Source organism: Rhea americana, unplaced genomic scaffold (genome assembly GCF_003343005.1).
Source record: "Rhea americana isolate MKP2758 unplaced genomic scaffold, rheAme1 scaffold_104, whole genome shotgun sequence".
Taxonomy (NCBI): Eukaryota; Metazoa; Chordata; class Aves; order Rheiformes; family Rheidae; genus Rhea; species Rhea americana.
In genome coordinates this window covers 1,207,355-1,218,697 of record NW_028185084.1, presented here as the reverse complement: position 1 = coordinate 1,218,697, position 11,343 = coordinate 1,207,355, and the positions used below count along the sequence as shown (strand labels likewise).

The 11,343-nt window shown below is 36.8% G+C and overlaps 1 protein-coding gene across 5 annotated transcripts in view; it reads left to right on the top strand.

Moving 5' to 3' along the window:
* Positions 1 to 6: 6 nt before the first annotated feature.
* STN1 (STN1 subunit of CST complex) overlaps positions 7 to 11,343 on the top strand; it is a 45,921-nt gene continuing 34,584 nt past the window's right edge. Inside the window, exons 1-4 of one of the 5 annotated variants that reach the window (XM_085307894.1) lie at positions 7 to 81; positions 5,399 to 5,471; positions 8,237 to 8,498; positions 9,677 to 9,791. The gene's annotated coding sequence lies outside the window, so the exon portion shown is untranslated. Of the gene's footprint in view, positions 82 to 378; positions 738 to 5,398; positions 5,472 to 8,236; positions 8,499 to 9,676; positions 9,792 to 11,343 lie in introns of those variants that run through there. The other 4 variants (XM_085307903.1, XM_085307887.1, XM_085307914.1 and 1 more) reach the window with 4 other exon arrangements.

Here is an 11,343-nt window from a genome sequence, read left to right as displayed (position 1 = left end):
AGGGGGGCGGAGCGTTTCCCGTCCCACGTGACGCCGCGGCGGCGGAGCGAGCCAATAGGAGCGCGGCGAGGCCTCAGGCGGGTAAGTTGGTGTCTGGCCTCAAGATGGAGGAGGGCGCGCGGGCGGCTCCTTGTGCTCCCCCGCGGCCTGGGGCTACGCTGGGCGGGGGCGCCCCCCCCCTCCGCTCCCCTCCACCCCGCCGGGGGTCTGCTCCGTACTCGCAGTGGGGTTTCCATAACGGGCAGCCTCCTGCCGCTCCCAGCTCTGGGTGCGGGGCCTTCTCCGAGTGTTGCAGCGTCGGTTGGCAGCGCTGTGGTGGCGAGTGGGGAAGGGGGCTTGAGCTGGGGGAAGTTCCTTGAGGAGGCTGATGGTGGGGCAGAGCTGAGCTGGGGGCATGGCTCTTGCTGTGGGCCAGCACTGTCTGTAGACCTGCCAGCGGTCTGCCCCAGCACTCTGTCACGGCAGAGCGTGATGTGCTGTTTTCGGTATCCCATGAGATTTAATCCGTGGTTTGATTTTCCTTATTTCATCACCTTCTGTTCCCACGAGTGATTCCTTCATCAGCCTGAAATATGATGTACTTTAATAGTCACGTTGTTTATGGGCCGCAGAGTGTGTGGTATTTCTTCACATGAAAGCRAGAGGCGTTCCTGCCTCCTGGATAAGGGGCAATTAGCAGACATCTTGGTGGCAAATCAGGCTGTGATGGAAGGCAGGAAGTTGATCTTGTGCTTAAGGTAATAATTTGAGATCTGACTGAGACAAACACCCTGTGAGAATCATGTAACACTTAAGCCTCATATGAACTCAGGGCATTAAAAGCTTCTAAAGATCAGGCTGTTTATATGTTTTATTTTTCAGACCGTTTTATTAGCATGACAGTAGTTTACAATCTAAAGGGGGTAGTTTTTCGGTAAACTCAGCAAAAATAATGAGACGTTAATATTTACGAGTTATGGTGATCAAAGGACAGCCTAGGTCTCTTGAAAGAAGCATGACTTCAAGGAAAAGAAAGTACTAGGCTGAGTCAGGAAGGGGATTTCAACAAAACAGTTGCCTAACAGCACAGATATGTTTGGTGGAGATTAGAAAAGTGGTTCAGAAGAAAATAAGGCCACAGAAGTAATCTGGAATTGAACTTTGCATCGTGTTAACACTTTCTGCGTGCTGCAGCATGCTGGGATAGAAGCCTCTTCAAGAATCTGTTGGCACTGTGTATGGAGTAATTAGTAGTGCTAATAGTATTTATCGTGTACAGGAACACACTGTGCTAGGCACCCTACCACCACAGAACAAGAAGATGGCTCCTGCAACAAAGAGCTTATACGTGAAGTAACAGCGTTGTGTCATGAGTTAGTCTAATCTGTACAAAATCAGTTTCAAGGATAATACTATTCCATGAATTGAGGGCCTTTCAAATACTCCTGTTATAGAGGAGTTTGTAAGCAATCCTGATTTGTTGTGGCAATCAGTATGTGTTGTTTAGAAATGATCTTGGGCTTCTCTTGTTCCTCTGTATTGGCAGCTCAGACTTAAGATGCAAAACTTTTGAGGAGGATATTAATTAAAGCTGTGACTGCATATGTGTGTAAGGGTTATGCCAAGATACAACTGTGGTCTAGATTAGCTAGTTTCCTTTCACATCTGTGGTCTGACTGGACCTGTTATTTTCTTTTGGAAGTTTCRTGCAGATAGTTTAGAGTTAACACAGTAACAGAAACTGGTTCATAAGTTCTTTTTTTTTCCCCCATGTTTTCAGCACCAATTTAGCTTACAGAATCTCAGTTTTTAAAGGCTTTTGTTTTCCTTTCTATGGTCTTTATTTTTTGGTACTCCTGCAGATGAGACTGTAGCTTTGGTTTGGATGTTAAAGCACAATAGTGACTATAATTTTTTTTTTTATGTTGACTATTTTGATTTTTAACTTGCTTTTGGATAAAAAGTGGGTTGTGGCTAGTTTGGAAATATAATAACTGGAAATAAAACCAAAACTAAGAAAATTTCTTGAGGTATCTGGGGACAGAAGTAGTTAAGTTTGCTCTGTTAAGAAGGCTGGCAGTTAGGGGACTGGGATATCAGGGACCTGTTCTTTCTCAACTCTGTTGCTTAATGAACTGTTGACTGTAAGCAGTTTACATACAGCATCAGTGTAATATATCAGTTTGCTTTTAACATGGGTGTGATAGAACAGGTTCATTCAGAGCAGAACCAGACAGTACAGTGTCATCCTAACGATGACTAAATATTATTAGATGCTACAGGTTTGTATTGCTTTAGACTTCTATACAGATAGTCTTGCTGTTCCAAAGTTTTTAATTCATGTGAGGTATGAAAATAGCAGATGAAAGGCTGCCACATGAAATTCACAATTAAGCCAGTGTTGTGTTAGGTTTTTTAACTGCTCTTTCTTTTCTTTTTTTTTGGCTTACTCTTTAAAAAGTAATTTAAGGTTTAAATTTTATATCTGAAAATGCAACTGAGCAATGGTTTTCTATTTTTCCGTTATTCTTCTACTCCTGAGTTACAGCTTACCACTCAATTCTAAAAATAAACTGTAAGGTGAAGGTTAAGTGCCAGTGGCAAATCCTTCCCAATTTGCATTGACTTCCTGGTGGAGGGCTAGATGGAGGAGGCTGTACAAAGCCTTTTTTTTTTTTTTTTTTAATGCAGGAAAAAAAAACTCCTAGCAGGAGTTTTTAGCAACTGTAAATGTTTCCAGATGGTAGGAATAAAAAGGTAAAAGTGATTTACAAGTGTATTAAATTTTCTCCTTCAGGAGTTTAATGCAATGCATTTTGAAAATTTGGTGTTTCCTTAGAACAGCAGAGCAGGTGTTGTGCATCAAATAAACTTATCTAAAAATAGCTGCAACTCTTTACTGTAATTCTTTTATTCTCTGTAAAATTTAGAAGTCTGCTTCATATTTTCTGATGCTAAATATCACAACTGACTTTATCACTTTATTTTCCTACTGTCTCTAACTCCCTCCTTCCATTTGTACCCCTGTTTCATTTTGATTGTTTTGTTTCACTTTCTTCTCATTGGAAATATATGCYTGCTTCAGAAATTTAATTTGAAATGTGTTCTTCACAGCGTAAATTGCCCTTTAACTGTTATGTTCTATCTTGTCCACAGTTCTTTCAAAATATTTAACRGTATATTTTTATACTCTTTTGACCTTGCCCACCTACACTTTCACTGATCTCTTCCAGTCTTGCTTGTGACATTTGCAGTTCATTGAACTGCAGTGAGGTAACAGGTGGCTTGCTTGTGGTTTAATCTGAGGCAGGCTCCTTGTTTCATCCTTCATGAGCTGTCTGCCACCTTTGACACTCAACACAGTCTCCTCTGTTTTTTTTTTTTCTTCATGTATGTGGTATTTTCATTGTTCCTTTACAGTTCTGTGGAGGTTTTTTCCATAGACACTGTCTTTTCTACTCTTTCTCGTTCTTGGAGTTAATTTCATCTGCTCTATGTGACTGTTGCTTCAGCTATAGGCTCTACAGTGGTAACCTCTAGGTCCTTCTGTTTAACCCTCTGCCATCTTTTTAACAATCTCTTTTTTTTATTCTTGGCTCTTGCCAAGGTCTTCTGTGTCTAGCTTCTGTCTCTGAGGTTGTTTCCAAAATCTGCCTTCTAATGTACCTGACTCCTTTTTCCTTGGAGTTCTGGATTTCTTGGGTTGAAGTTCTGATGTTTCCTTTTACAACCATGGCTTTACTAACTTTCCTCAGTCCTTCATGCTTTGTGAGGGAGTTTTGGTGTCTGTCCTGTATCTAACTTTTTTCTCCCTTTTTCCACTTCGTCAGTCACTTTCCTTTCCTGTGGTAGTGAATGTATTGCTTTCTTTTAGGAGCACCTCAGTTCACTGGATTTTAAATGCCACAGTGTTGTTAGTGTCTTTCTGTCATATATAGGCCTTAAAAATATTCATATTCCTCCATGATATTGCCTTCTTCTCCATGATATTTCCTTCTTCTTTGTATTTGTACCAAGTTTTTAACCTTTTGTCCATTTTCTGGATTCCTTCGTGCTTCTTGTCATGCACTGCCTGACTCCTGTGTTCTAATAGTGCAGTACCAGGTGTATGTTAGGTACTTCTGCTGAGTCCTAAACAACACCTCTGTTTGCCTTAGGTTCAGTCTCAAAATTGACATGCTAAGTACAGTCTGGGAGGAACTTATAGGATCATTCATTAATAATCCATCTTTATGCAAGKTAAAGAAGGAAATATATGTATTTTTTTTAGATTTCTTTTTTTTTTTCCTCCCCCATGATGTATCAAGGTGACCTAGAAGAGCATACATTTCCTCGAAGGAATATTGGGTCACGTAACCCTTTCTCATGTTGCAGACCTTGAGAGGGGAGACTGTACTGTATATAAGGCTCTCTGTGCCGTATATTAAATGTACAGTTGATACGTCTGTAGCTTAGAGACATGCATTTCCAGTCTGTTTGCAAATTCAAGCTGCCTTCRTAAGGGAACAGAAAAGATAGAGTTTCAGTTTCATAGTTGCTGTTTTATTACTCATTTTGATATGAGTAACAGAAATAATTCAGTAATATGGTAAATACTTCCTATTTATAATACAAAGATTAGACTGTGAAAGAGCAAGTTTTATAGAGCTTGCCTATATCTCATTAAAACAATTAAAATAATATTCAGGCTCCTATCAATAACCTTGAAACAATCTATTATGTGACTTACTGCTTTTGATGGATTTYGATAGGATTAATTAATCTAAGAATTGCCTTAGAAACTATTGGTATATGGAAGCTCCAGTATATGAGTATTACTTGATGTTTGCAGTAAAAAGTTTTAAATTATTAGGAATCAGATTGATCTAATTTTGGCTTTAGGAAAACCTGGGTGTTTCAATTAAACTAGTGTAGCTCCTTCAGTAGTCAGTGGGGAAAGTTATCTTCAAAGGGCAACTTACCCTTTCCCATTTTATATACTTTTCTTTTTTTCCTGCAGTATTTAACTGCATGAGATTAATTGTCCCARAGATGTGTGACAGGAGTTCTCCTTCCTACTAAGGAAGATGCCATTCCCAGAAGAACTCTTGGGGTGCAGTTCTTTTGTTAGCTGACAACACCTTTGGGGATGATGGCAAAGCAAATATAAAAGTTGCCAAATTTTCTGAATGTTTCCAAGTAAACTGATAGTGTTTTACTGAACAGGCGATATTTGAAATGTCAGAACCGTTCCTGCTCCAATAATCTAAATATGAACATCTTGAATAAAAAATAGATATTTGAACAAATATTATAAGAAATAAAACTAGAACTATATCACTGAAACATATTAGGTCACATGCGTTCAAGGTTCATTCAAGGTCATTAATTTCACTGATGTTATTTAAAAAAATAAATTTATTTGTCTTYTTAATTCCAGCTGGTCTGTTACAAAACTGCCTTCAAGACTGATACTCTGAAACATARTCAAGCTTGCACATATAACTTGAGGGGTAAGTTGTACTATTATACTTACTTGAGTGACAAGCAAAGTTGTGCCTCAGATTTAATGGAAGCAGTCAACTTGACATTTCTATAGCTTTATTGATTTACTTCCTAATCTCTTTATTGATTACCTGAATAGTGTAATATATAATAATGARGTCTTTATTTAAAAACTTCAGATCCCCTTTAATGATAAAAAWTTTCAAGAAGAAACTGGACATGCTTTGTTTTATATTGAATTTGAAAATTAATATAAATGGAGTTTTTGGGTAGGCCATCAAATGCACTGCATTGATTTTCTAAAAAAAATCAATGAGACAACTCTAAAAAAATCTTTTTTTTTCTTTTAAGTACATAGTTATTCTAATAATTAAAAAATCTTTCCATATCTTAACATCACTATAACAATCTTTCACAGATTATTAAAGGGAATCAGTATATCTGGAGTATTGATTTCTTTCAATATAATAAATGATTAAAATATTCCTACTGTTAGCTCTAAAGCTCCATTTACTCTAGCCATTTTAATCAGTCGTGATTATATTTCATTTAAACAAAGTCTGTTCGATCAAAAGTTGAACACAGGCAAAAACACAGGCAAGGTATTTAAAACTTGCGGAGCATTCTCCATCTGATGGATATTAAAAGCTTTAGTTGAGTCACATGAAAGCATGTGTTACAAATGCTTCACCATGTTTATCTTTCCTCCAGATGGTAATTAGACCTTTTACTTTTGCATAGAAGTCACGAGCTGATTTGTTCTTTTTGTTTGTGGCTTTCAAATTTGCATTAGTTCAAATAGCAGCTAGGATTAGAAATTTATTAAGGGATAAAGATAGCTTTGCATCTCAGTATTGCTTTCAGTCAATACAGGAAAAAAGTGTCTGAGCAGAGGGGGGGAAAAAAGTACATGTTTTACTGCTTTTCTTTCTCCAAATCCTGACTTTCTAGTAAAACTAGTTACTTTAAAATGCCTTTTTTTTTTGGTTAGGTCCAGTCAACAAACCCAATCCTTGTTGTGTTGTAAGCATGAGCAGGAAGATTATTAAGCTTTCTGCAGCTATTAATAAAAATGTATTGTACTGAAAAGTAGGGAGCATTTTGCAAAAAAGGACAATCTGACAAAAAGATAGAACTGAAGGCCACTGATTATTTATTAATACCCTAAAGAAAGACATTACAGTGGAATTCTGTTGGAAACGTATCTAGTAGCAAAAAGKAGATACATCATTTAGAATGTGAGATACTGAACATTTGCTAATGCAGAGCTGGAAATTTAAAATGTAAACAAATGTAAAAGTTTTTACCGAGAAAAGTGTTGCTTTTCATTGAAAAGAATGTAGTTCTTTGTTGAAAACCAGTGTCATTTTATGGTAATAGTTTATGTTTAATTGCATTACATCCATGGTTAAAATACCTTCTGTGTGTAATATTCTGCTGTTTTTACCTAGATTTGTATAAGTTATTGTATAATTTTTATTTTTGAGGCAATAAAAGATTATTATGTGTTGTAGACTAGAATTTGGTTTTATATAGGATCTCTTGTGATACAACAGTGATGTGTGTGGCTATAATAATATGTTGATTGTTAAGACAAACAGTAGCTGTTGTATGTTCGACAGTGGTATATGCAAAGCTTGGATACTAGGACCTGCTTATGAGAAAACATAACATTGTGATTTGATTCACTTTTTGATTCACTTTTTAATCTCAAGTGCTTTGGAATCTTTTTCTTTTTGAAGGAGTCTTTAATCTCTCATCCACAAATTTGTATTTTATAGTACACAGCACAGTATTTGTATATTAAGCCAAAAAAAGACCCCCTTGCAGTTATTTGGACTAAATTTTCTATAGCAGAGACTCATAAAATTACCTTTAGGAAAAATAATCCGTATGGCTTTTGGCTGAGTTATAATACATTGTTCTGAATGTAATATACAGGAGTGGCTGACTGTTAGAAGTATAAAGTAGGGAGCGGCATCTATTCAAATTTAAATACAATTAAGAAAACACTTCTAATCTGTTTATATCTCTTCCCCAGCCCCCACCTACCGTGAAGTGAGAAATAGTAATGAATTTTCATATGTTATCTRTGAAAGTGATATTTTTAATGACTGGTTCACATAGGGAATTGAAGATATTACAGCCACAGTGATCAGTGAGATATTTTCTTTGGAGAATCTTGTTAGTGTTTTGCCACTTGATGTCTTCCTACAAAAGCCCCTTCCTTCCTTCGAAAGGTGGGCAGAAATCATGACTAGCAAAGAAGTTTAACCTTCTTAGGGCATAAAGCAATAGGAGTTAAGAATTTATTCATATTGCAGAGCAGATATTCCTAACCAGGTTTTTGATTTGTACTTTATCAGCCCTGTATCAGCTCTCTATGATGAGATACAGAAAGACAGAGCTCAGAGCGAGTATGCGTAAAATGCTCATTATTTCAGAATATCCTCTGAGAATTACAAAAATTGCTAACCCAAAAGCTAATAGAAGACAAAGTCTGGATTTTTTAACAGCTCTTAATAGAGTTCAGAAGCTAGAAGTAAGGGATGATGAGCCAGCTTTCCTTAGCCTAGGAGAAACTACTCTTCAAATAATTCAAAGTTCACAGAACAGTGGAACAGATTGTATAGAACCGTTAGTCTTAAGGGATCAAAAAATATCCACCCACCTTTGGCATTTCTAGCTGTATCTTTCTATAGTTTGAGCAGCTAAAGAATGTGAGGAAATAAAATCCATTTTCTTTATCTAGTGTAATTATTTGTTTTTGTAGATCAGAGCAGCCTGGATGTGACTGAGAAATGCTGTACTTGGTGTCAGGCATGAAAGTTCTAGTCCTCAGAAAGGAGATACAATTACAAAAGTGGTTCAGATAATAGGAAGCTGGGAATTGTAGCATTTTTGATGCAGAAAACCACCCTTTTGATACTTATCCTAGCCATTGACAGAGAGAACCACTAACCTGTGCAAGCAGCATTGGAAAAGCATAACAAAAGCTTTGTTCCTATATGAGATAATACCTCAGGCTTTCCCTAGTAAGAGAAAAAAGCTCTGCAATGATGTATATAGTCTCAATGTATTTCTTCCTGCCGCCCTTCAGTTTGCATGGATTTGCCTCTAGGATCATCTAAAAATCWTGCCACACAGAGAATATTCAGACAGGAAACATTAAATTCTTTATTTGGAGGAATATAGATAATTTTATGGAATTGCATATGAGAAAAAACAATTACAGATATATGAAAAATAGCTTTGTTATTACTTTTAGATAAAGTAATAGTTAGGTCATAATCTTCTAAAAGAGCTCCACATGACTGTTATCAGACTTCAGTTATGCTCACAGCCTATGTGTTGCTCAGATCCTAGTTGGATCTGAGACTTCAAAATTATTTGGATTTGAATCAAGTCTTGTGTATACAGCGGTGTTACTTGGAGACCATATTACAAGCACTCCTCACAGTGTTCTGATAGAGCTGAAAGGTTTGCTCATTCAGCAAAGACAAATTCAAACTGATTTCAGAACATTTAAAACATCTGTCATAATCTAATGCTTTGGCACATACTGCAAACTTTTGTTACCACATTTGTACACCTAGACTAAGTGGTAGGTTAATTATTTTGGTGTTTCTGCTTGTAACTAAGTTCCCTGTTGAACTGTAAGTTTTCATACAAACTCTGACCTTAGTCCAGAGGCTGTTTTAATTTGCAGCAATTGCATAAATTGAGTTAAAGGCAGAAAAAATGGGCAAAAAAATTTGCTTGTAGAATATGAGTCAAACTTGCCATAGAGTACACAGGCTCGTGACTTCAGAAAGCTATTATCCAACATTTGCAGCTACTTCTCAGAATTTCTGAGGTCTCAAAGCATTCATTCAACAAGTCATACCAAGTCTATGTTGCACTGCTGTACCCGAGAAAGAAAGCTGGCAGTGTTGCCTTAAAATGTCATGAATTGTTTTTTAATCTGTTTGCTGTGTTAGAGCTAACTAAAATGAGGTAATATCCCTTTATGTTGGATCAACAGATTACACATGCTTGTCCAAAAAAAAAATTTTTTTGGCAAGATCCTGTTTGAAATCCTTTTGTTCTCAGAGGTTCTATACTGCTATTTTTCCAAYGAACAAACTTATTATTTATAAAATACTGTTTATATTTAGCTTTGTTTTCATTTTGTTTTCACGTTACACTAATAACTGAAACCCTTCTCTCCCAGCAGCAGAATGTCTTCTCAACAGTGTGGTGCATTCTAGCAGCACTGCAGGTGATTAAGAGCTTTCAGAGAGAATTAATCATCTTCATAGACTTCATCCTGCCCTCACGCCGAACAGGTTAGAGGTTTAGATGGAAAGAGTGCTTTAGCATGATTATCTAATAGCTTTAAAATACAAATGGCAGGTTAAGCTTTCTGACTGGCTATCAGTAGTGACAACTGCTTCTTCATGTACAATAAGCTCAGAGATGTCCATGATTAATGCTAGAAAGCACTGCACTGCTGAGCAGTTTACTGGTCTGTTAAGGGGTTTTTGTTGATTTCTTGGTACATAAGAAAATATTTTGTGACTTATTCATGGGACAAGAATCTGAAGGAGCTACTTCCATTGTTTATTTTATTGCACACTTCCTTGTTAGTTATCCAGAATCATGCTTCTGGAAAATTTGGTCCTGAAACTTGTGTTACAAAATTTAATCTGCATATAAAACAATTTGCAGTCCCAACGGTGATGATTTAGAACTGCAGGCCTTCTCCCTCTTCCTTCCAAGACTGTTGATGCTGGAGGAGCCTGTCCCTCTGGTCTCTTGCAGCCACATACGACTGCCCAAAAGGATTTCTAGACAATAGTGTGGAAAGAAGGGGGGGGGGGGAAAGAAAGAGGAAAAAAAAAAAAAGATGGGAGAAATATGGCACAGTTTAAATCATGGAGACATTAACTCCCTTGCCAGACTGTTGAACAACGAACAACTGTGTCAGTTTCTTAATGATAATATAAAGTCTTTTTATTCCTATCTACATCCTGCCTATTGCATTACAGGTGTTGTGGGCAACACGTATGCTGTTGATAGACTCCCTAGTGGCTAAAGTTTCTGAGGATAGTTTTTTGTTTTTGTTTTGTTTTTTTTTCTTGTAGCATCTTTTCTTCTCAAGAAGGTGTTGTGTCACATCATCTTATGTAACTAAAAGATGGATGAGGTCTAATACTTCAAGCAGTGTCTGTAAGAAAATTTCTGTGGTGGTTTTTCGGTAATTGTTATCTGYGGAGGTTAAACAGATGCTAAGACTTGCACAAATGCAATTTTAGAAACTGTTAAACTTTTAGACGTTCAGAAGGAAWTCTTCTAGTTCTCTTCATTTCGAAAAATGTTTGTTAAAATTGAAATTTTATTTGCCTTGTATACAGGACATACAGGATGTGGAGTACCCTTATTGACATCTGTTGCAGCCTGTGGTATTCAGATTTAGAGGAGTTCGTTAGAGCAGCATGAGAAAGTAGATTATTGAAAAGAGACTGAAAGTACTTACCCTAGTTTGATTTTTAGGTAGTGGATCCAACTGATTTTACCTTGCTTTTTTTTTAGTTTTCTGACATATGTATAGTTGATTATTAATAAACATTTGTTTAGGAGCCTTTTCTCTGTCCTTCGGTGGTGCATTTTGGTCTCAGCGATATTTTTATGATGATACTGGTGTTGAARACTTCTTAAAATGACTTGTTTAAAACCAAAATTCAGCCACATATTTTTTTAAGAGTCTTTATTCCATACTATCTGTCAGAAGGTTTTGCTTCCCAGTTCATTGAGATCAACTTGTATAATAAGATGTTGGGTTTGTTTATTTTCAATTAGAAATGGTCTGTGAGACTTTTGATAATTAAAGCCATGTAT